This window comes from Schistocerca americana, chromosome 5 (assembly GCF_021461395.2).
Source record: "Schistocerca americana isolate TAMUIC-IGC-003095 chromosome 5, iqSchAmer2.1, whole genome shotgun sequence".
NCBI classification, from domain to species: Eukaryota; Metazoa; Arthropoda; class Insecta; order Orthoptera; family Acrididae; genus Schistocerca; species Schistocerca americana.
Genome location: NC_060123.1, coordinates 638,317,173 through 638,338,726, shown reverse-complemented (window position 1 = coordinate 638,338,726; position 21,554 = coordinate 638,317,173). Strand labels below are relative to the sequence as shown.

The following is a 21,554-nucleotide window of genomic DNA, read 5'->3' as shown; positions in this document are numbered from 1 at the left end:
TTGAAAAGCCACTCAGAAAGCACAAATCCCTTCCCATACTTCAAAAAGCATGGTGAACGATCATCGATAGCAGCTGAGATCCTATAAATCTCATTCTACTTGCCTCACGCTCAGGAACTGTACTATACAACTCATCATCGTGGTAGCATCTACTCCAGCTTTGAACTAGAGAGAGTTGAAGACATACTACAGAAATGATCCTGTGAAGTATGATCTTAACTTCGAATCCGCCGACTCTGATACTTATCTTTATGCCGAGAGCACGAAGTGTTCGGGAACAATGGATACCACAGCTTATAAGGTTAATTATGAACAAAAATATTTATATTACGTCCTTCTACAGTAATATATGATGTCGATTATGGCTCCTTATTATCAATTTCAAAATCTGTTCCAGCTGTTCTGCGGAAAATGTATTTACAAGAAAGGTTGCAGAAATTCTGTGGAGACACCGTATTTCACCTGCCTGCACTAGATGACTCTAGTGAGCTAGACCCGTTAGGCCAAGGAGCCAGTAGTGTGTGATTCACGGTGATTCAGCTGTCACCAACGTGTTTGTGTAGGTTAGCTTTGCGACGCGATGGGTTGAGAATTGCACGAAATTCAGATAGACTGTTCTGAACCTGTACATAGATTTTGAGCAACCGCTATACTGACTGTATATACTTGAACAGATTATAGTAAATTAGTTGAAAACAATACAGACACTGCTTACACTTACGCAGATGCCCCATTTACTATGTAGAGGTGCAGATTCACTAACAAAATAGCGTTCATTGCATTACAGAAGCGCTAGTACACATTTAAGCTGTAGTGTAGATCATTTACATTTTCATGATTTTCTTCAGACTGGCGAAATACTGTTCGTTCTTTGGGTGTTAATATTTTTGCTGCTTGACTGATATAATTTAAAAAATGTTTATTTGTGAGTCTTACCGTGATATAGTTTGAATCATGTGTGTCATTCCTGACTTTTTTCTGCATGGGAACTCCATAGACTGGAGATAGGTTTCAGTGAACTTGATTACTTAATGAACTTAATTAGTTGACCACTGATTTGGCTAACTGCGTAATTATTGTAGCAGCTTACAAGTCTGTGATATGATCCTTATCTGCTTTCATTTCATTTCCAGGAATTTTATTTTCCCTCTTATATACACCAACACGAAAGTGTAGTGGCTTGTGAAAGGAAAAAAAGTCTTGAGCTATTTCTTTGCTTGATGACTAAATTTTAGTGAAGCATTCGGTAATTAACTGTTTTCTAAATTGCAATGACAGTATTCTAATTGTTCAAATATTACGTTTATTTTACAATCTGTAGCAGACAAGATGTTCTTTACCTAGTGGAGAAACAGTACATTCAAATTAACTAGGTCAGTCCTATAAGAAACGATTATTAGGCGAACATGAAATGTATTACAGCTGGGAATGCGAAAAACCATCAACTGTGTAAGGGAATGACGACAATGAAAATTTGTGTCGGACCGGGACGTGAACCCACGTTTCCCGCTTCATGCGAGCGGACACCTTAACCGCTTTGGCTATCCGTGCACCACTTGCGGCCAAGCCCAAACTTCCATATGTCCTCTAGCTTGTTTCCCAGCCAGTACTCGTACATATATTATGCCATTCCTGTACAGGGGAGGACATTTTAATTGAAAGTCGCTGCTGGATGTCAGCATTCGATATCGCAATGCCTGGTTTTTGTGGGTGTGGATCCGTTATTTTGCTTAATAAAACGCTAAATCCGGAAGGATATGAACACATTTTACAACAACGTTTTCTGCGCACAGAAGAGGAACAATTCAGAGACGATGACTGTATCATCATGACGATGCACCCTCCTAATAAAGCAGCGTCTTCGAGACAGTGGTTTGAGGACAGTCAGATTTCAGAAATAGACTGTTCCGTCCCGAGTCCCTGCCTGAACCCAATGGTAGATCTTTGGGACGATTTAGGAAGTCGACTTCGTTCCAGATTCCAGTATCCAACAATACTACCTTTCCCTCGTTTCGGCTCTTGACGAAGAATGGTCTGCCATGGTTGCACCGACATTGAGTCACCTCACTGAAAATTCCAACAGCAAAGTTGAAGCCGCATAAAGGCGAAGGTTGGACAAACCTCATATTAATGTCCTCTGAAAGGTGTCCGGGTTCTTTTGATCAGATAGTGTATAATCCGTTTGGCTGAAGAGTTCGTTGGTTATTCCGATGACAGGGGGCCCCGATCCCCTATGGGACGACGGGCATGAAATTACAATAAAGAAAAATGTGACAGTTTTGTTTTATACAGGGCGTTTTAGAAGTGATGGTCAATAATTCAAATATGGAAAGTACAGGCCAAAATTAGCGAAAAAGCTCCAATAAACATGGTCCCCAAACCAACCGTTGCCGAGATATCGCATTAATTCGAATTGGGAGCGAACTGAAAACGCCTCTCGATACCGTGGTATTTACTTTGGAATCTCATGGTTTGGGATCGACTATCTGTTTGTTTACGCAACTACGAGGGTCACTCCAAAAGAAATGCACACTATTTTTGTAAAAACACAGTTTTCATTCTGCATGTGTGGAAGTTTTACAGTATGTAGATACATCCTTCCCGCTTGTTTTCAAACTTAGTTCAACCTGTTTCCGTGAGTGGCGCAGTCACAGCATGTCTTCAAGATGGCTGCTACACTTGACGTTCGTCAGAAGCAACGTGCTGTCATAGAATTCATGTGCTGTGAAAACGAGACAGTGGTAAGCATCCACAGGAGGTTGTAAAAGGTGTATGGAGATGCTGCTGTCGATCGCAGTACAGTTAGTCGGTGGGCTAGCAGGTTACGTGATGAAAGCGGGCACGGCAATATTGAGGATTGTCTTCGCAGCGGCAGGCCTCGTACTGCACACACTCCAGACAATGTGCAGACAGTTAACGAATTGGTGACTGCTGACAGACGCATCACAGTGAACGAATTGTCACGCTACGTTGGGATAGGGGAAGGAAATGTTTGCAGAATACTGAAAGTGTTGGCGTTAAAAAAGCTTTGTCCAAGGTGAATTTCCAGAATGTTGACAGTGGCTCACAAAGAAACAAGAAAAAAACGGTATGCAGCGAACTTTTGGAACAGTACGAAAATGGTGGTGATGAATTTTGTGGAAGAACTGTGACAGGAGATGAAATATGGCTCCATCATTTTTTACCAGAGACGAAGAGGCAATCAATGGAATGGCATCATGCAAATTCACCCAAGAATAAAAAAATCGAAACCATACCTTCTGCTGGAAAAGTTATGGCTACAGTGTTTTTCGATTCCGAAGGACTCTTGCTTGTGGACATCATGCCAAGTGGAACCACCACAAATTCTGATGCGTATGTGACGACACTGAAGAAACTTCAAGCTCGACTGAGTCGTGTTTGACCACATCGGCAAAAGCAGGATGTTTTGCTATTGCACGACGATGCACGGTCACATGTCAGTCAAAAAACCATGGAAGCGATCACAAAACTCGGATGGACAACACTGAAATACCTGCCTTACAGTCCTGACCTGACTCCATGTGACTATCATCTCTTTGGGAAACTGAAAGACTCTCTTCGTGGAACAAGGTTTGAAGATGATGACTCCTTTGTGCACGCTGCCAAACAGTGTGGCTCCAACAGGTTGGTCCAGAATTTTACCGAGCGGGTATACATGCGCTGGTTCCAAGATGGCGTAAGGCAGTTGAGAGGGATGGAAATTACATGGAGAAATGAAAATATTGTTCCTAAAGGATGTATCTACACACTGTAAAACTTTCAGACATGTAGAACAAAAGATGGATTTTTAAAAAAAATAGTGTCCATTTCTTTTGGAGTGACCCTCGTACTTCCGTTTCCCTCTCCGTGCGCTGTGCCGCACCGGCCTCAAAAATGGTTCAAATGGCTCTGAGCACTATGGGACATAACATCTGAGGTCATCAGTTCCCTAGAACTCAGAACTACTTAAACCTAACTAACCTAAGGACATCACACACATTCATGCCCGAGGCAGGATTCGAGCCTGCGACCGTAGCGGTCGCGCGGTTCCAGACTGAAGCGCCTAGAACCGCTCGGCCACTCCGGCCGGCCACCGGCCTCACAATCAGTAACGAACGAGAAGACACGATGAACGGAGGCTACACCAGTGAAGAACAAGGCGACATACACTTCATGTGTGCCATAGCGAACAGCAATGCCCTTGATGCTGCACGACGTCAGAGTACTTCAACAAGGAGAATTGCTACTCAAGAGCGTGTCGTGGGTCAGACCACTGCGTGGCGGATTTTGCATCGGCAAGTACTCTATCCATATCGTCTACAACGAGTGCAAGCCCACAACAACACATACTTCTCTCTTGGAGAGAATTTCTGCCAATGGGTACAACAGCAGTGTACCTTGAATCCCCTGTTTAAAAGCAGTATTCTGTTCACGGATGAGGCTGGATTTACCCGTGACGTTATTTTTAACTACCATAAATGTCGCACTTGGGCCTATGTCTATCCTAATGCAACACACGTATCACAACATCAACAACGTTATTCGCTGAACGTCACGGCACGACTGCTCGGAGACCGCATAACTGGACCTCGCTTGCTACCACAGAGTCTAACCAGACCGAAGTACATGTGGTTTCCCCGGACTGCATTTCCAGATGTACATGATGATGCCCTACTGAACCAACGCCTGAACGTGTGGTTCATGCATGACGGTGCTCAAGCACATTCTCATTTACGAGTGCGCCAGCTTCTAACTAGGACATATGGTCAACACTTGACAGGTAGAGGAGGGCCTCCAGGGTTTTATATCCCATGGATTTCTGTGTGTGGGGTCGTGTCAAAAGCCTGGTCAGCTCTCTTGATGGACTAGGCTTGCGGATTGAAGCAGCCCTCCAGCATTTACAGAATTCCCCAGGACTGCCTGAGGCGGTTCTCAACTCATTTCAGAGATGAGTTCAATGTGCATTCAGACGCATGGACAACATTTCGAACGATACTTAAACGTTTAGAGATGCCATGTGTTCCTAGAGACTGATGAACCGCAACAGAGAATGTGTAATATCTCGACAAGAGTTGACTTGTGGACCCATATTTATTGGAGCTTTTTAGCTACTTTTGGCCTGTATTTTCCATGTGTGAATTATTGAGCATCACTTCTAAAACACCCTCTCGAATACGGGGTGGTTTTGCAATACGGGGCTAAGCAGCAAGAAAAACCCCTGAGAAAATAAGAAACAAGGAAGGTCATATGGTCAGACAGGACATTCCCCATGTGCCTGGTGCGCTCTCATGAGTGTTTTCAACCACTGCAACGTATACGGGAAAAGGTGTTTTGTCTCCACCTTCAAGGCCGTATAGCGAGTTTAGAACCTATGTCATGTGCAGTGTCCATATCGCATTTCTGTAACTTATCTTGTGAGGGATCTACACCTACATCTACATGAATACTCTAAAAACCACATTTAAATGCCTGGCAGACGGTTCATCGAACCACCTTCACAGTTCTCTATTATTCCAATCTCGTGTAACACGTAGATAGAACGAACATCTATAACTTTCCGTACGATCCCTGATTTCCCTTATTTTATCGTGGTGATCGTTTCTCCTTATGTAGATCGGTGCCAACAAAGTATTTTCGTATTCTGAGCAGAACGTTGGTGATTGGAATTTCGTGAGAAGATCCCGCCGCAAGAAAAACGCCTTTCTTTTAATGATGTCCGTCTCAAACGATGTATCATTTCAGTGACACTCTCTCCCCTATTTCGCGATAGTACAAAACGTCCTCCCCTTCTTTGAACTTTATCGATGTACTCCGCCAGTCCTATCTGGTAAGTATCCCACACCGCGCAGAAGTATTCTAAAAGAGGACGGACAAGAGTAGTGTAGGCAGTCTCGTTAGTAGACTAAGTGTCCTGCCAATAAAATGCAGTCTTTGGTTAGCCTTCGCCACAACATTTTCTATGTGGTCCTTCCAATTTACGTTGTCCGCAATTGTAATTCCTAGGTATTTGGTTGAATTTACGGCGTTTAGATTTGATTGATTTATCATGTAACTGAAGTTTAACCGATTTCTTTTAGCAGTCATGTGGATGACCTCACACTTTTCGTTATATAGTGTCAATTGCCAATTTTCGCATCATGCACATATCTTTACTGGATCGTTTTGCAAAAAATGGTTCAATTGGCCCTGAGCACTATGGGACTTAACATCTGAGGTCATCAGTCCCCTAGAACTTAGAACTACTAAAACGCAACTAACCTAAGGACAGTGCACACATCCATGCCAAAGGCGGGATTCGAACCTGCGACCGTAGCGGTCGCGCGGTTCCAGACTGTAGTGCGTAGAGCCTCTCGGCCACAACAGCCGGCAGTCGTTTTGCAATCTGTTTTGATCTTATGATGACTTTCTTAGTCGATAAACAACAGCATGATATGCAAACAACCTAAGACGGCTGCTCAGATTGTCTCCCAAATTGTTGATATAGATAAGGAACACCAAGGAGCCTGTAACACTACCTTCGGGAACGCCACAAACCACTTCTGTTTTACTCGATGACTTTCCGTCAATTAGCCCACTATGAACTGTGACCTCTCTGACAGGAAATCACAAATTCAGTCACATAATTTAGACCATATTCCATAAGCACGCAATTTCACTACAAGCCGCTTGTGTTGTATAGCGTCAAAAGCCTTCCGGAAATCAAGAAATACGAAATCAATTTGAAACCCCTTGTCAATAGCATTCGACCCTTCGGTCGAGTGAAGAGCTAGTTGTGTTTCATAAGAACGATGTTTTCTAAATCCATGTTGACTGTGTGTCAATACACCGTCCTCTTCGAGGTAATTCCTACAGCCGGCCGCGGTGGCCGAGCGGTTCTAGGCGCTTCAGTTCGGAACCGCACGACTGCTACGGTCGCAGGTGCGAATATTGTCTCGGGCATGGATGTTGCATGGGGGCTTAATTATTAATAATGAAAATACTTTTTTAAATTTTTAGTAGCTGTCTGTCCGATTACGCTGTATCTCGTAAACGGTTGGCCCTGACTAGTATTATTACGCAATCTGACTGCATAGAACAACAACAAAGAATGAAATGAAAATTTTCTGTTAACACAATTAATTAATTAAGTCTCCAGCAACTATAAAACCTACGAAACCAAAGCACAAGTGTAATTGTTCTGTGTGTGGGAGTGTGACTCAACGTACACATCTGGCACGGTTCTTCTTCAACAAGACAAGAAATTTTAAATATCATTTATACTGAAGTAATTAAAAAAAATAGAAATACTATAATTGCGCAAGAAACCCAGAATTACACTCTAATACAAGAACACACGCCAGATGCTTTGTTGACTGAACCTGTAATGACGCATTATTCAGGACACTGAAATAATGAGAGAGAAAAGAATTTTTTTTTTTTTTACCTTCGTTTATATTGAGGAAAAGCACTCTAGACATTACAATCTCTCCACACCGACTCGCTACTATCACATCTCAACAAGAACTTTTCAGTATCACATCTCAGCAAGCACTGACTCCCACGAGTTCTCCCCAAGCACTCTACTACGAGTTCTCGACAAGAACTGCCAGTGGAGGCGGCTGAATAATACTCTTTGGCGCAATCTCTGGCGCTGTGGCTCAGTGTAGCCACCTTTCAATGTGTGTGATGTCCTTAGGTTAGTTAGGTTTAAGAATTTGTTAGTTGTAGGGGACTGATGACCTACATCTGCATCTACATACATACTCCGCAATCCACCATACGGTGCGTGGCGGAGGGTACCTCGTACCACAAGTACCATCTTCTCTCCCTATTCCACTCCCAAACAGAACGAGGGAAAAATGACTGCCTATATGCCTCTGTACGAGCCCTAATCTCTCTTATCTTTGTGGTCTTTCCGCTAAATGTAACTTGGCGGCAGTCAAATTGTACTGCATTCAGCCTCAAATGCTGGTTCTCTAAAGTTCCTCAGTAGTGATTCACGAAAAGAACGCCTCCTTTCCTCTAGAGACTCCCACCCGAGTTCCTGAAGCATTTCCGTAACACTCGCGTGATGATCAAACCTACCAGTACCAAATCTAGCGCCGGCCGAAGTGGCCGTGCGGTTAAAGGCGCTGCAGTCTGGAACCGCAAGACCGCTACGGTCGCAGGTTCGAATCCTGCCTCGGGCATGGATGTTTGTGATGTCCTTAGGTTAGTTAGGTTTAACTAGTTCTAAGTTCTAGGGGACTAATGACCTCAGCAGTTGAGTCCCATAGTGCTCAGAGCCATTTGAACCATTTGAACAAATCTAGCAGCCTGCCTCTGAATTGCTTCCATGTCGTCCCTCAAGCCAATCTGATAGGGATTCCAAACGCTCGAGCAGTACACAACAATAGGACGTATTAGTGTTTTATAAGCGGTCTCCTTTACATATGAACCACATCTTCCCAAAATTCTACCAATGAACCGAAAACGACTCTCCGCCTTCCCCACAACTGCCATTACATGCTTGTCCCACTTCATATCTCTCTGCAATGTTACGCCCAAATATTTGATCGACGTGACTGTGTCAAGCCCTACACTACTAATGGAGTATTCAAACATTACAGGATTCTTTTCCCTATTCATCTGCAGTAATTTACATTTATCTATATTTAGAGTTCGCTACCATTCTTTACACCAATCACAAATCCTGGCCAAGTCATCTTGTATCCTCCTACAGTCACTCAACGACGACACCTTCCCGTACACCACAGCATCATCAGTAAACAGCCGCACATTGCTATTCACCCTATTCAAAAGATCATTTATGTAGATATAAAACAACAGCGGACCTACCACACTTCCCTGGGGCACTCCAGATGATACCCTCACCTCCGATGAACACTCACCATCGAGGACGACGTACTGGGTTCTATAACTTAAGAAGTCAACCTCAGATGTTAAGTTCCATAGTGCTCAGAGCCATTTGAACCGTTTTGTAATTCCTACAGTTTCCTCTCCGCTTGAGAGATTCACCTTGTATACCACAGCAAACAAGCCCTTTTACAGCTTCCCGTCCTCCTCGTCAAGAGCGTCAACAGTGGACGTGCCGGTCACTGCCTTATTCGTAGCGGTCCCTTTCCCACTCGAAAGGTGAGGTGTCAGGCTGAAAGGGAGAGAGGTGTCCGGAAGAGCGCTTTGTGTGCCGTGTCTGCTGCAGCCTCCGCCAGTGGGGCATTCGTCGTCCTCTCTGTGGGGCAAGCGAGAGTGGGACGGGCTGCGCGAACCGGTCTCGGCCGGGCCCGCGAAAGTGCGCCGGAAGTGGAGTCCCGGCGGTCGGCGGTCGGCCGTCGACTGGAGGTCCAAACAAGGCAGGCCGCCCGCCGCTGCACCTGCCTTATACGGGCCAGCCCCGCTCCAGCCAAGGTCGCAGCCTCCAGCCGTCTGCTTTACGGCTCCAGCAGTCTCTTAAATCCTCCTAACTGCTCAGCGGGACTCTCAAACTGTGCTTTCGTACGCGCTGCGACGACTTTGAAGCTGCGCCTGGTGTTCCGTGCCGTGTTTACCGAGCGAAGGCCGGGTCGCTCGAGTCAAACAGCTACTGAGCTACTGTCTAGTATTCTGCCTCTACAGTCGTACAACGCTGCCGAACGTGTACTTCGGAAACTTGATTCAATACTGATGGCTGCAGATAAGGCTCGAGTAGAGATTTAAAACTACCGCAGGCTACTACAGACTACCGTAAGCAAGTGTAGACTACTGTAGTTCTCCCACTAGCCTCGTTAAGGGGGTAGGACGTCAAACGGGCCGACTTGGAGCAGGAGAGGCACCACAGGACATTTTAATTTCCACTGTCTATACTTTTACAAACAAATTCATAAAACTTTAACAGCATGACCAGGAAGCATTCAGGATTCATACTCATAGCAGTGGAAGCTCAAAAACGTAACAAAACACTTTTTTTACATGTGAAATTTCATCATTTTTTCACTTATTACTGGCTGCACTTGTTGCTATAGGTACACTTTTCTTCCTAAGTAAGAGAGATTCTTCGATGACTTTTGCACAGCATACAAACCATAGTTACAGGTGTATGAAACTCTAGAAGTTGTTTAATTTATGAAAAAATGAATGTACTGTTACATTTTAAACTTCATGTTTAGAAAAAACTCAAGTTTTATAGTTAATTATCTCAATTTTTCCACAGTTTTTTAATAGATTTGGAAAATTCTAGAGTTTCATACACCTGTAACTACTGTTTGTATGCTATGAAAAATTCATCGAAAAATCTCTCTTACTTAGGAAGAAAAGTGTACTTATAGCAACAAGTGCAGCCAGTAATAAGACAAAAAAATGATGAAATTTCACATGTAAAAAAAAAGGTATTTTGCTACGTTTTTGAACTTCCACTGCGATGAATGTGAGTCCTCAATCCTTCCTGGTCATGGTGGCAAAGTTTTATGAATTTATTTGTAAAAGTATAGACAGTAGAAATTAAAATGTCCTGTGGTGACTCTCCTGCTCCAAGTCGGCCCGTTTGACGTCCTACCCCCCTTAACTTAAGACTGTAACCGCGTTACCTGTATCTTAGGTGTGCTGCATAGCTATCGGGCGTTACCTCATTTCGGTCGCTCTATTTCCCTATGTGATCAGTCACGTGCTAGATTCCCGTAGAAATCGAAAGCAGCGAGTTGTCTAGAAACTGAGTGACGATATACACTCAAGTGCCTTAGAAACTAATATAGGAATGTATATTCAAATAGTGAGAGATGCAAGCAGGCAGAATACGGCGCTACGGTCAGAAACGCATATATAAGACAACAAGTGTCTGGCACAGTTGTTACATCGCTTACTGCTGCTACAATGGCAGGTTATCAAGATTTAAGTGAGTTTGAACGTGGTGTTATAGTCGGTGCACGAGCGATGGGAGACAGAATCCCCGAGGTAGCGATGAAATTCGGGTTTTCCCGTACGACCATTTCACGAGTGTACCGTGTATATCAGAAAACCGCTAAAACGTCAGATCTCCGACATCGCTGCGGCCGGAAAAGGATCCTGCAAGAACGGGACCAACGACGACTATAGAGAATCGTCCAACGTGACAGATGGGCAACCCTTCCGCAAATTGCTGCAGATTTCAATGCTGGCCATCAACAAGTGTCAGCGTGCGAACCATTCAACAAAACATCATCAATATGGGGTTTTGGAGCCGAAGGCCCACTCGTATATCCTTGATGACTGCACAATACAAAGCTTTACGCCTCGCCTGGGCCCGTCAACACCGACATTGGACTATTGATGACTGGAAACATGTTGCCTGATCGGACGAGTCTCGTTTCAAATTGTATCGAGCGGATGGACGTGTACGGGTATGGAGACAACCTCATGAATCCGTGGACCCTGTATGTCAGCAGGAGTCTGTTCAAGCTGGTGGAGGTTCTGTAATGGTGTGGGCGTGTGCACCTGGAGTGATATGGGACCCCTGATACGTCTACACACGACTCTGACAGGTGACACGGACGTAAGCTTTCTGTCTGATCACCTGCATCCATTCATGTCTATTGTGCATTCCGACCGTCTTCGATACTGTTACGTACTTTAGATAATTCTCATTTATTGTTCCATCTCAGTTGCACATTTTTCATTATATTACATGTTTCGATTGCTCTGGATCATCTCCAGATCTAAAATAAAGTACAACTAAATATGTACCATCTAACATTTTACTAGAAGTAAAAAAGACAAGAATTGTACGTAAACGTAGAATTTATCTAAGTAGTTTCGTCAACAACTCCTCTTGTATACTCAGAACGACATATCAGAGTACTGTTTCTGCAACTGCGGTCAGTGTTTTAAACAGGTATATGTTAGAGGTAAGGGATAGGGAGGTGAGAGGGGAAATGGTGGAGTGAGGCTGATAGGGGGAGGGGAAAGGAAGCTGTGAGGGGATGATGGGGATGCCATGAGTTCAGCAAGAGAGGTTGCGCTAAAATTATAGTACCCCCTCCCTGCTTTCTTTCCCTCCCACAATCAGCCTATCTCCATTTCTCCTTGCTCCTCTCTCCCTTCCCTGCCTTCAATATATACCTAATTAAAACACTGGCTGCAGTTACAAAACACAGTTCCCTGACATGTGGTTCTGCGGAGACAAGACGTGTTGCTGACGCCACTTCATAAGTAAATTCTACCCTTATGTGCAGTTCTTATCTTTTCTACTTTTTGTAACATAGTGGGCGGTACATATTTAGTTTTCTTTGTTTTAGATCTGTAGATGATCCGTAGTGATCGAAACATGTAATCTACTTAAAAATGTGCTACTGAGAAAGAACAATAAATGAGAGTTATCTTAATTACCTAAACAGTTGCTGAATCTCTCAAGACGATTATGTCGACTGCAGTGAATACCAGGAATCTGCTGCCTCTGATCATGACGAGAACGTTCTATTGAGTACAAAATAACAGCGATAACTAACGGCTCTGAGCACTATGGGACTTAACTACTGAGGTCATCAGTCCCCTAGAACTTAGAACTACTTAAACCTAACTAACCTAAGGACATCACACACATCCATGCCCGAGGCAGGATTCGAACCTGCGACCGCAGCGGTCACGCGGTTCCAAACTGACGTGCTTAGAACCGCACGGCCACACCGGCCGGCTACAGCGATAACTGCATAGATTTTTGATGTTTGTGTATGTAACTGTACTAACATCAAAATTTATTGCATTGCTTACAGAAATTTACGAGATCAACTAATTTATATTCCATATAAAATGCATTGTATATTTTATAAGGATATAAAATACACAATGGACTAACACTGAACAATGTGCGGTTCTAATTATGTGCAAAACAAGCAAATAAACAAACAAAATAACAAAGAGAAGTCGTCGGCTTCCAGTTTCTTTGCCGCACGTTCATAGGTGTTTTTTTTTCTGTACGAATGCTGCATACACTATCGGTAATCCTAAAATTCACTGCGTCACTTATATACTGTACCAAAACTACCGAAGCAAAGTGACGGTAGATCGCAAGTCTAGCCTCGAGGCAATGCGATCGACTGCGACTTGACGCCTTAGCACGGTATTAAGACTGTTTCACCCTTGACGGAACAGAGCGTCAAACGCATTTAAAATGACGGCATTGGCACAAGCTGTCAGTGGAACAGAATGAAAAGGTGCTGAACGGAAGGTCCCGTTAAGGTTTCTGGGGAAGGAAGTTTTTATTTTGATGGCCTCATCTCCTGACAGACGTTCGTCTATTTTCGCCACGTTCACTCGTGCTGTAGTGGTAGATTTTGTATTTTGTGTCTCCTTAGTCTCTCTTTTATTGTTTGTGTTGTTTTCGTGACGCACTGCACAGCTTCGATAAGGATGCATATATTTTTGCAGGGGTGGTACCTCCAACTGAAAAAGTAATTTAGGTTTTACAATGCCTGGACGAAGAAATGGCCTGTACTGAACATAAATAAAATTGTAAATAGGTTGTGTTTAATGAATATTGTTGCAACAGCGAAAAACTTAGCTCAACTGACGGAGAAAAATTGAGTCTTTTTGACGTTGTTACGTACTTCGACATAAAAGAAAACTACAACTGATGAGGTAAGGGGGCTATATGTATTGGTTTCTAAATCTTCTTCGATGTGTTGCGCTTGTAAATAGATGCGGATGCTTTGATATGTTTGCTCGAAACTTTTCCTGTTCTTTCACGTCTCAGCTGTTTACCATACAAACTTTTCCGAGAGCATCAGTTTTGAAATTTTGATTTGGCCTTCAAAAAATGTATCATTACTGGTTCCTAAAGTCTGATACAATACACCGACTTTTCGTAACAGGGATAATACCTCATAACATTTACTGGACTAAGCGAACTGACGTGTTGATGTTGTATCTAGAGTGAACACCACCATTTGACGGCGACGTTCTGTTCCATTGACGCCCGGCGTCATTATACCTTGATACTGTAAGTGAATTTTGACGAAGACCTTAGACAAACATTGAATACAACTTCTTTGACCAAAGTACCTCACTGGAGTTGTTAGGTTATTTCAGAATTTTTCGCTGTACTTCTTCGGGAATGTCCATCACATTTGCTTAAAAAGAAAGCTATACGGAAACGATTCTAGGGCAAACCGTCGATAGTGGGAAGAGAAGTTCGAAGACTTCACCAGACTTTGATTTGTGAGCAGCAGAATGAGGACGTAGAGTGCTACGAACGTTATGTGGAAACCGCCCAACAACACCCTCACAATTGCCACTTCTACTACAGACGGCGTCATTGTTACAGTAAGATCTTTAGCAACATGTGAAAGCTAATATCTAGTTGTGAAGTAATAGATTTATTTCACGAACTTCATACCGACCACGAACACTACATAAAAATAGATTTACTACTCTCAGTTTCTCAGTCAGGTACTCAATCTTATTTTCTTTATGTCATGTCATTCAACGTAACTGAGTGACGCAGCTATTTTGTTAAATGCTTCCAATTGCTTGTTAATGTTTTATAATCCACGTTCCTTGGATTATGCAACATTTCATTGTACCCATATTGAAAAATGAAAATGGTAGTGGTAATGACCCAAACAGTAATCTTCAGTGTCATTATTCTAGTAGTTACTGGAAAAAACTGTTCACTGTATACATTGGCGAACTTCTACTGTTTATGAAAGTTCATTTATAAAAGATAAGAATTATACAATGAACTGCTGTACTGTTTCAAAGGTTTTACAAAAAAGTCTTTTGTCAAAAAATGGAACACGGGCCTTACTGCTGGAAGCTGCTGGACCTCTGACGCCAGTACAAAAACTTATTTGCCTCTAGGCTCAGTAGACTAATTGTATGTTAATTATACCCCTACGAGAAATGAGAAATAAGCTCCCGTTCAGTTACAAATGAGGATTCTTTGCACTCGGCTAGTTGCTGCACTTTATTGGCTGTGTCTCTCTGATCGTTCTGTTCAGTCGCATAGGTAGGTACGAGGGTCAGTCAAAAAGTAATGCCTCCTATTTTTTTTTCTACGTTTAATTGTCAGGAAATTTAAATGCAATTACATAGGTTGAAAACCACAACATTGAGGATCATTTTGTCATTTTTCAATGTAATCTCCGCCCATCTCTACAGTTTTGGTCCATCTTTGAACAAGGGCATGTATCCCAGCACGGTAAAAATCACAGCTCTGCTTCCTAAGCCATCGACGCACGGATGTTTTGACGGCCTCCTCATCTACAAAATGAATCCCACGATGAGCTTCTTTTAGTGGCCCGAACAGATGGAAGTCTGATGGTGCCAGGTCAGGGCTGTATGGGGGATGAGGCAAAACTTCCCATCCAATTTTGACAATCTCGTCAGAGGTGTGACGACTGGTGTGTGGTCTTGCATTGTCATGCAAAAGAAGAACATCTGCCATTGATTTTGTTGGGCGAACTCGCTGAAGACGTGCTTTAAGATTGTTGAGGGTTGTGACGTATTGAACAGAATTTATTGTGCATCCCTGCTCCAAAAAATCAACCAGAATCACACCCTCTGTATCCCAGAAAACTGTTGCCATAACTTTCCCTGCCGATCGCACAGTTTTGAATTTTTTCTTCCTCGGCGAGCTTGTGTGACGCCACTCCATTGACTGCCTCTTTGATTCGGGTTCAAAAAAATGCACCCATGTTTCGTCCCCGGTCACAATTTTTTTCAGAAACTCATCTCCCTCCAAACGGAAGCGCTGCAAGTGTTGGGAGGCTATTGTTTTCCTTGCCTCTTTATTCTGATCGGTTAACATTCTTGGAACCCACCGTGCACAAACTTTTGAGTACCCCAATTGTTTAATAATCGTGATCACACTGCCTTTACTAAGAGAAATAATGCGACACACTTCATTTGCAGTCACCCGACGGTCACCACGAATGATGTCATCAACTTGCTGAATGTTGTGTGGAGTCACTGCACTCACCGGCCTGCCGCTCCGCTTTTCGTCAGTCAACGGTGTTTGCCCTTCAGCTTCCTTACAACGACGAACCCATCGTCTAACAGTGCTGACATCCACTGTCACAACACCATACACCTTCTTCAGTCTTTCATGAATGCGTATGGGCGTTTCACCTTCTGCATTCAAGAATTCAATCACACAACGCTGTCTCAAACGAACATCGATGTCGGCCATCTTACAAACTTCTGCTGTGCTGCCACCTGTTGACACAGAAAGTTACTACTGCAGTGGATTGCAGAAGAAGGTTTGAGGAATGGCGCCAAATTCAAATTTTTCACTTAACTTAATTTCTTTAAGTAGAAAAAAAATGGGAGGCATTACTTTTTGACCGACCCTCGTAGTACCATTTGGGACTAAATTCAGTCAGCACTTGCAGAACCTCGAAAGTCGCTATTAACAACTTGAAACGCAAATGGCTGCAGTACAGTTTATGCACGTTTTAGGTTTCTTTTTCTTAGTTTGAATTTACGAAGGACACTAACTCCAGCGCTCGCTGTCGTTACTGATGTTAAAATATTCTTTTATTGTGTTCTCGTTTCTTTTTCACTACATCATATTTTCGGTAGAGTAACGATTTTCAGGTGTACAGCTCACAGTTCTCCGGATGAGAATTCTCCGGTTTGTGGATTATCTGTGTACAGCGCGGCGATTTTTTAGAAAATAAAATTCGAAACCTGAACGAATATTTCCGATTAGAATGCATTATTACTCCTGTGTCTTTTTTTCTAGGGGGAGGGGGTCCATAGCTCTCTCTCTCTCTCTCTCTCTCTCTCTCTCTCCTTTTTTTTTAAACGTTATTCGACTTCAAACTAAAAAGCAAATAATTCTCAAAGGTCTTGGAATTCCTGGGATCAATGAACTGTCTACGCACATATTTACATTTGTTCGGAATACCTCAGGCTGCGAGTCTTACTGGCAGTCAGACCTTCTAAGGGGGGAGGGGAGGGGGTAGACTATGCGGACCTCAGTCTCACAGTCCATTATCGCTGAAATATTTACACTTGGTTCCCGATATCACCTTCAAGTAAATGGGGGTATCTATCTTTTAACATATCCACGGCCGATTTTCCTGCATACATACATATATATATATATATATATATATATATATGTGTGTGTGTGTGTGTGTGTGTGTGTGTGAGTTTTAACCCTTTTTACCTCTTACGGAAAGGGTTAAGCAAACATATAGGCAGGAAAATCGGAAAATCGGCCGTGGACATGTTAAAAGATAGATACTTCCATTTACGTGTAGTTGATATCGGGAACCAAGTGTAAATATTTCAGCGTTCAGCGATAATGGACTGTGAGATTGAGGTCCGCACAGTCTTCCCAATCCCCCCTTAAAAGGACAGACTGCCAGTAGGACTCGCGTATTATCCGTGTTTTTCTGTTATCCGTGCAGTATCGTGCCCACATTAACCAAAATAATAAGAAGTTTGCAATACGTCCCGCGAAACGGACATACTTGGGTCACAGTCAAAACTTACGTTGGTCGTGGAGATAAAAGGTAAGGTCTGTAGCGCTTAGAGTGCAGCCTTTCACCGCCACGGCACTAGGAGATGGAGGATGGCGGGCCAATCGCCCTGGAGCCTTTTATGCCCGGGAAAGATACCCGGTACTCATCTGGTAGGAGGCTGAGTGGCCCAAGGCCGTTCTCGATGGACAAGGACGAAGGAGATGTCTCCGGCTATGTTTGAGACTGAACGAAGAACTTCCACGGGTATAGTCCTCTAACCACTATACCACCGCGTCCACTATTTTAGCTATACATTGTTGAAATACAGTGGAATGGTAGGACTTAGTAATAAACAACATGAGACCGTTTCTTGAATAGCTGTGACGTAATGTATAAACTGTGGTGTCACCGCCAGACACCACACTTGCTAGGTGGTAGCCTTTAAATCGGCCGCGGTCCGTTAGTACACGTCGTACCCGCGTGTCGCCACTATCAGTGATTGCAGACCGAGCGCCGCCACACGGCAGGTCTAGAGAGACTTCCTAGCACTCGCCCCAGTTGTACAACCGACTTTGCTAGCGACGGTTCACTGACAAAATACGTTCTTATTTGCCGAGACGATAGTTAGCATAGCCTTCAGCTACGTCATTTGCTACGACCTAGCAAGGCGCCATTATCAGTTGCTATTGATATTGTAAAGAATGTACAGGCAAGAGCTACGTTCAACATTAATGGATTAAAGTTTAGTATTCTACCAGTTACCTCCTTTTTTCTAAGTTCTAATTACCTTGTCCTGTTCCAGACCTCACGCCAGCCTGCGTGAGCTTAAACGCGTGCCTTTCGGCTTCCTCTCAATTTAGTGGGTTGGTCTCCTGCCAAACCACAACATAAACGTTACGTGTTAATCCCAGTAACCAACAACCAGTGCGGCAATTTGCCATCCAGAGTATGTGTCAGCGGACTCTTCTGCAACCAAAACATTGGCATTTGGTAATCTTAGTTAGCCACGTATCTGGCAGGAATGAGGTTAGCATGTCACGAGTTACGAAGTACGAAAATGCAGCGTAAGCTTCCAAACTTGCAGCAGAAACCTCATTTGAAGGTATAACGAGTTGCTTCTTTACTTCATCTGCTAGATCGCGTACCGCTGTGCAGGGCCACGGTACCCTGACCGCAAAGACATCAAAGAGGGCAGGTACCCACGTATAGGTGCCTACAGCGCAGTGCTGCCTGACTGGTCCCTCTTCTGACTCAGTTTGCGGTTCTTCCCGGCAAACGTGCGCAGGAATGCCAGCACAGCTGTTGCAATCGGGACAAGGCCGCAGACTGGATTCTGCCCTACGGTCAGGAGGCGTCCGGTGGGATGGAAACACGCTAACCTTCCTCTGCTCAGACTGGCTGCGAACGGGGAAGCGACTGCAGAAGAAGGAAATATCACTGCATTTCCTCACTTTGAGATTAGCGGAGAGCCATCAATTTTACCTATTAAAAACCATTTAAAAGCCAAGATCGCACAAAATATTTGTCTTAATACGAGACAACTGGTTTCGGCTGTCTTAGCTGTCATCTTCAGGTCTGTTAGAAAGTGCAATGCGTGGAATATGTCTCAGAACCTAAGCTGTAACATTTGATATAAAAGTTTTAGTTTGATATTGCAAGAAAACCGGAATTGAACCTGTACATTTACATAGCTTAAACATTTTTTATAGTAAAATATTTTACGATCAACTTCATGCACAAGATTCAAGTGGATCAAACTCAGCACGTTTTAAACGTTTATCATCGCTAAAATATTTAAAAACACATCTTCTCCAAAAGCCCATGTCCATATGCATATTGCTCACAGATGCTTTCTACACTATACAAATACAGTACACAATAGCACATTTGTGTACATATGCTGGACACTTACTAAACAATGCCAATCCACTTTAAAGGCGTATAAGGTGAATAAAAAAATATTTTGTGCGATCTTGGCTTTTGAAAGGTGTTTAACAAGGAAATATCAGACTACGAAACACACACACACATACATACCGAGAGCTATTCACTCAACACATATCTCAATCGCTCAAAATATTTCCTCTGGAGCCAGCAAAGAAGCGTACGCTGCCTGCAACGACACCGGCTTCTATGTGGTAACTATTTGTAGTAACAGAATAACACACTGTCATCTATTTTCCGTTCCCAAGTTATTGCTAGTTCTTTTTCCCCCGTAATTTTCCGAGATTAGGTAAATTGTCTATTATTTAGAAACATAACGCTCGGCTCCTCTATTCGTTATTTATAGAGATAAGGACACGCTATAGAGACCAGAACTTCTTCCTTTTCTAGCAGCAGTTTATAGTGGTTGAACAGCGAAGGGTACCAAAGCGAAAGGACAAAAGCGCAGGTCATTTCCATTTGCGATGCACATAATTATAGACCTTTGTTGCTGACGTCGGTCGGTTGTATAATGGTGGAATATGTTTTCTGCTCACGTCGGGTCCCACGGCAAATACGGGGCCCCGCAACGAACTTGTGACGTCATGCTAGTAGCCCTGTCCGACGTACGAGTACTTAGCGAAAGCTCGGCTACGTCCTGTACCCACGAGGAATCAGTACCTCAGTGATAAAGATACCCACTGAAGGAAGGTCTTATCTCATGTGTTGTCGAGAGCACGAATGTATTTAAATGAGCAGCTATGAAGTATGAAACTAGTCTAAAATAGTAACTCGCAGCCCATCGGGGACGCCAACTCGTAATATCTGTAGCGTCACGTACTGGCGTGTCATAGGGTGCGTATATTTCGCTGGCCCCGGCTCTCGCATTATGGCGCATTATGCAGTCTCTGGGGAACAGAATTATGTATAAAAATTAACCTCACGTTCATCGTTCTGCACTGGGCTAAGTACAGTGACGTTGTGCTGACCTAGCGTCTAGTGTGAACACACTACAATTTATCTTGCGGGACGCAACTCGCTCTCTTAGTATGCGGAATCCAGAAAGCAGTCTACAGGGCCGTCCAGGTTGATGTCGTGCTCCTTGACTTCTGGAACGCATTCGACTCACTTCAGCTGTGCCGTCCAGGTAGATGCCGTGTTCCTTGACTTCCGAAAGGCATTCGATTCAGTTCGGCACGGCCGCCTAATGAACAGAATAAGCTCACAGCTCAAAAAATTAATCACCCCTAGAGAAATTGTAACACACCACCCGTTGCTTGTCCGATTTTTGGGTGTGTTCGCCCATAACAAACAACTTACAGAGAAATTGGGAGTGGAACTGTACGCAAAAATGGATAACGCTGGCACGGCTAACGTCCACTCAGAACGAAAAAACCAAGACGCGAGACGACTTGAGTAACGTCCTCTCAGTACGAGAGCCCAGAACGGAAAACCCTTACCGAGAGTGCAGCAAGATCGCTCTTCACCTTTGTTTTCTCCCATCAACTTCTACCTAGCGAATCACATCACTAGAAGCTCTCAAAATACCCAGTTTGCCAGTGCCGACCAATGTACGGCCTGGGAACAGAACTCTTTTCCACCATTCTTTTATTTCTAAAAAAATTCACAAGTAAACTCCGCCCTCGCCGGCTGGGAAGAACCACAGCTATGGGCAATAACACGTTTACTGGAAATTTTCTCCCAAGAGGCCACTCGAGATTTTCCTGGCAAGATTCCCCGTCGTAGCGAACACATATTCTTGCATTGAAAGTTTGTTATTCGGAACTCCTGGCCTGAACCACTTGAGTTACTCGAAGGCGTAAAATTAGTGGGACATAGGCAAGAGCACGCACAGGAAAGCCCGTCCAGCTATCCACTGCTCTGTTTTGGTAAACACTTGAACACCTGCAGCCGCACGTCCTTCAGAAGTTGGCAACCGCTGTGGCCTCTCTAAACGGATTACAGAAATCCCCCAGTTCACCATTCATACCGTTAGGCTGTGGCCTTCGGCGGCTAGGCGGGGAGTTAGGTAGCCGAGCTCTGTCTCGCGTACTGCCTTTCCGCAAAATCTTATAATTACAAAATCGCGGAATTCTCGCGTGGCGATGCGTTTCCACATAAATTTCCTACACCGTAATTTAGAGTATTACTCCAACAAAACCTAAAGTGTCACCTTAAATGGACTCATGCAAGGTGCAAGGCCGTTGCCACCTTACAAAATCATTACAAGCGTCA

The 21,554-nt window shown here is 43.7% G+C and overlaps 1 protein-coding gene and 1 non-coding gene across 2 annotated transcripts in view; one reads left to right on the top strand and one right to left on the bottom strand.

Annotated features, from left to right (window-relative positions):
* LOC124616600 (breast cancer anti-estrogen resistance protein 3 homolog) overlaps window positions 1-21,554 on the top strand; it is a 1,084,307-nt gene that overhangs the window by 96,371 nt on the left and 966,382 nt on the right. The gene's annotated exons all lie outside the window — the stretch shown is intronic.
* Window positions 8-217, bottom strand: LOC124617254. The gene has a single exon (XR_006980013.1). It is a non-coding gene; the product is annotated as a small nucleolar RNA U3 (small nucleolar RNA).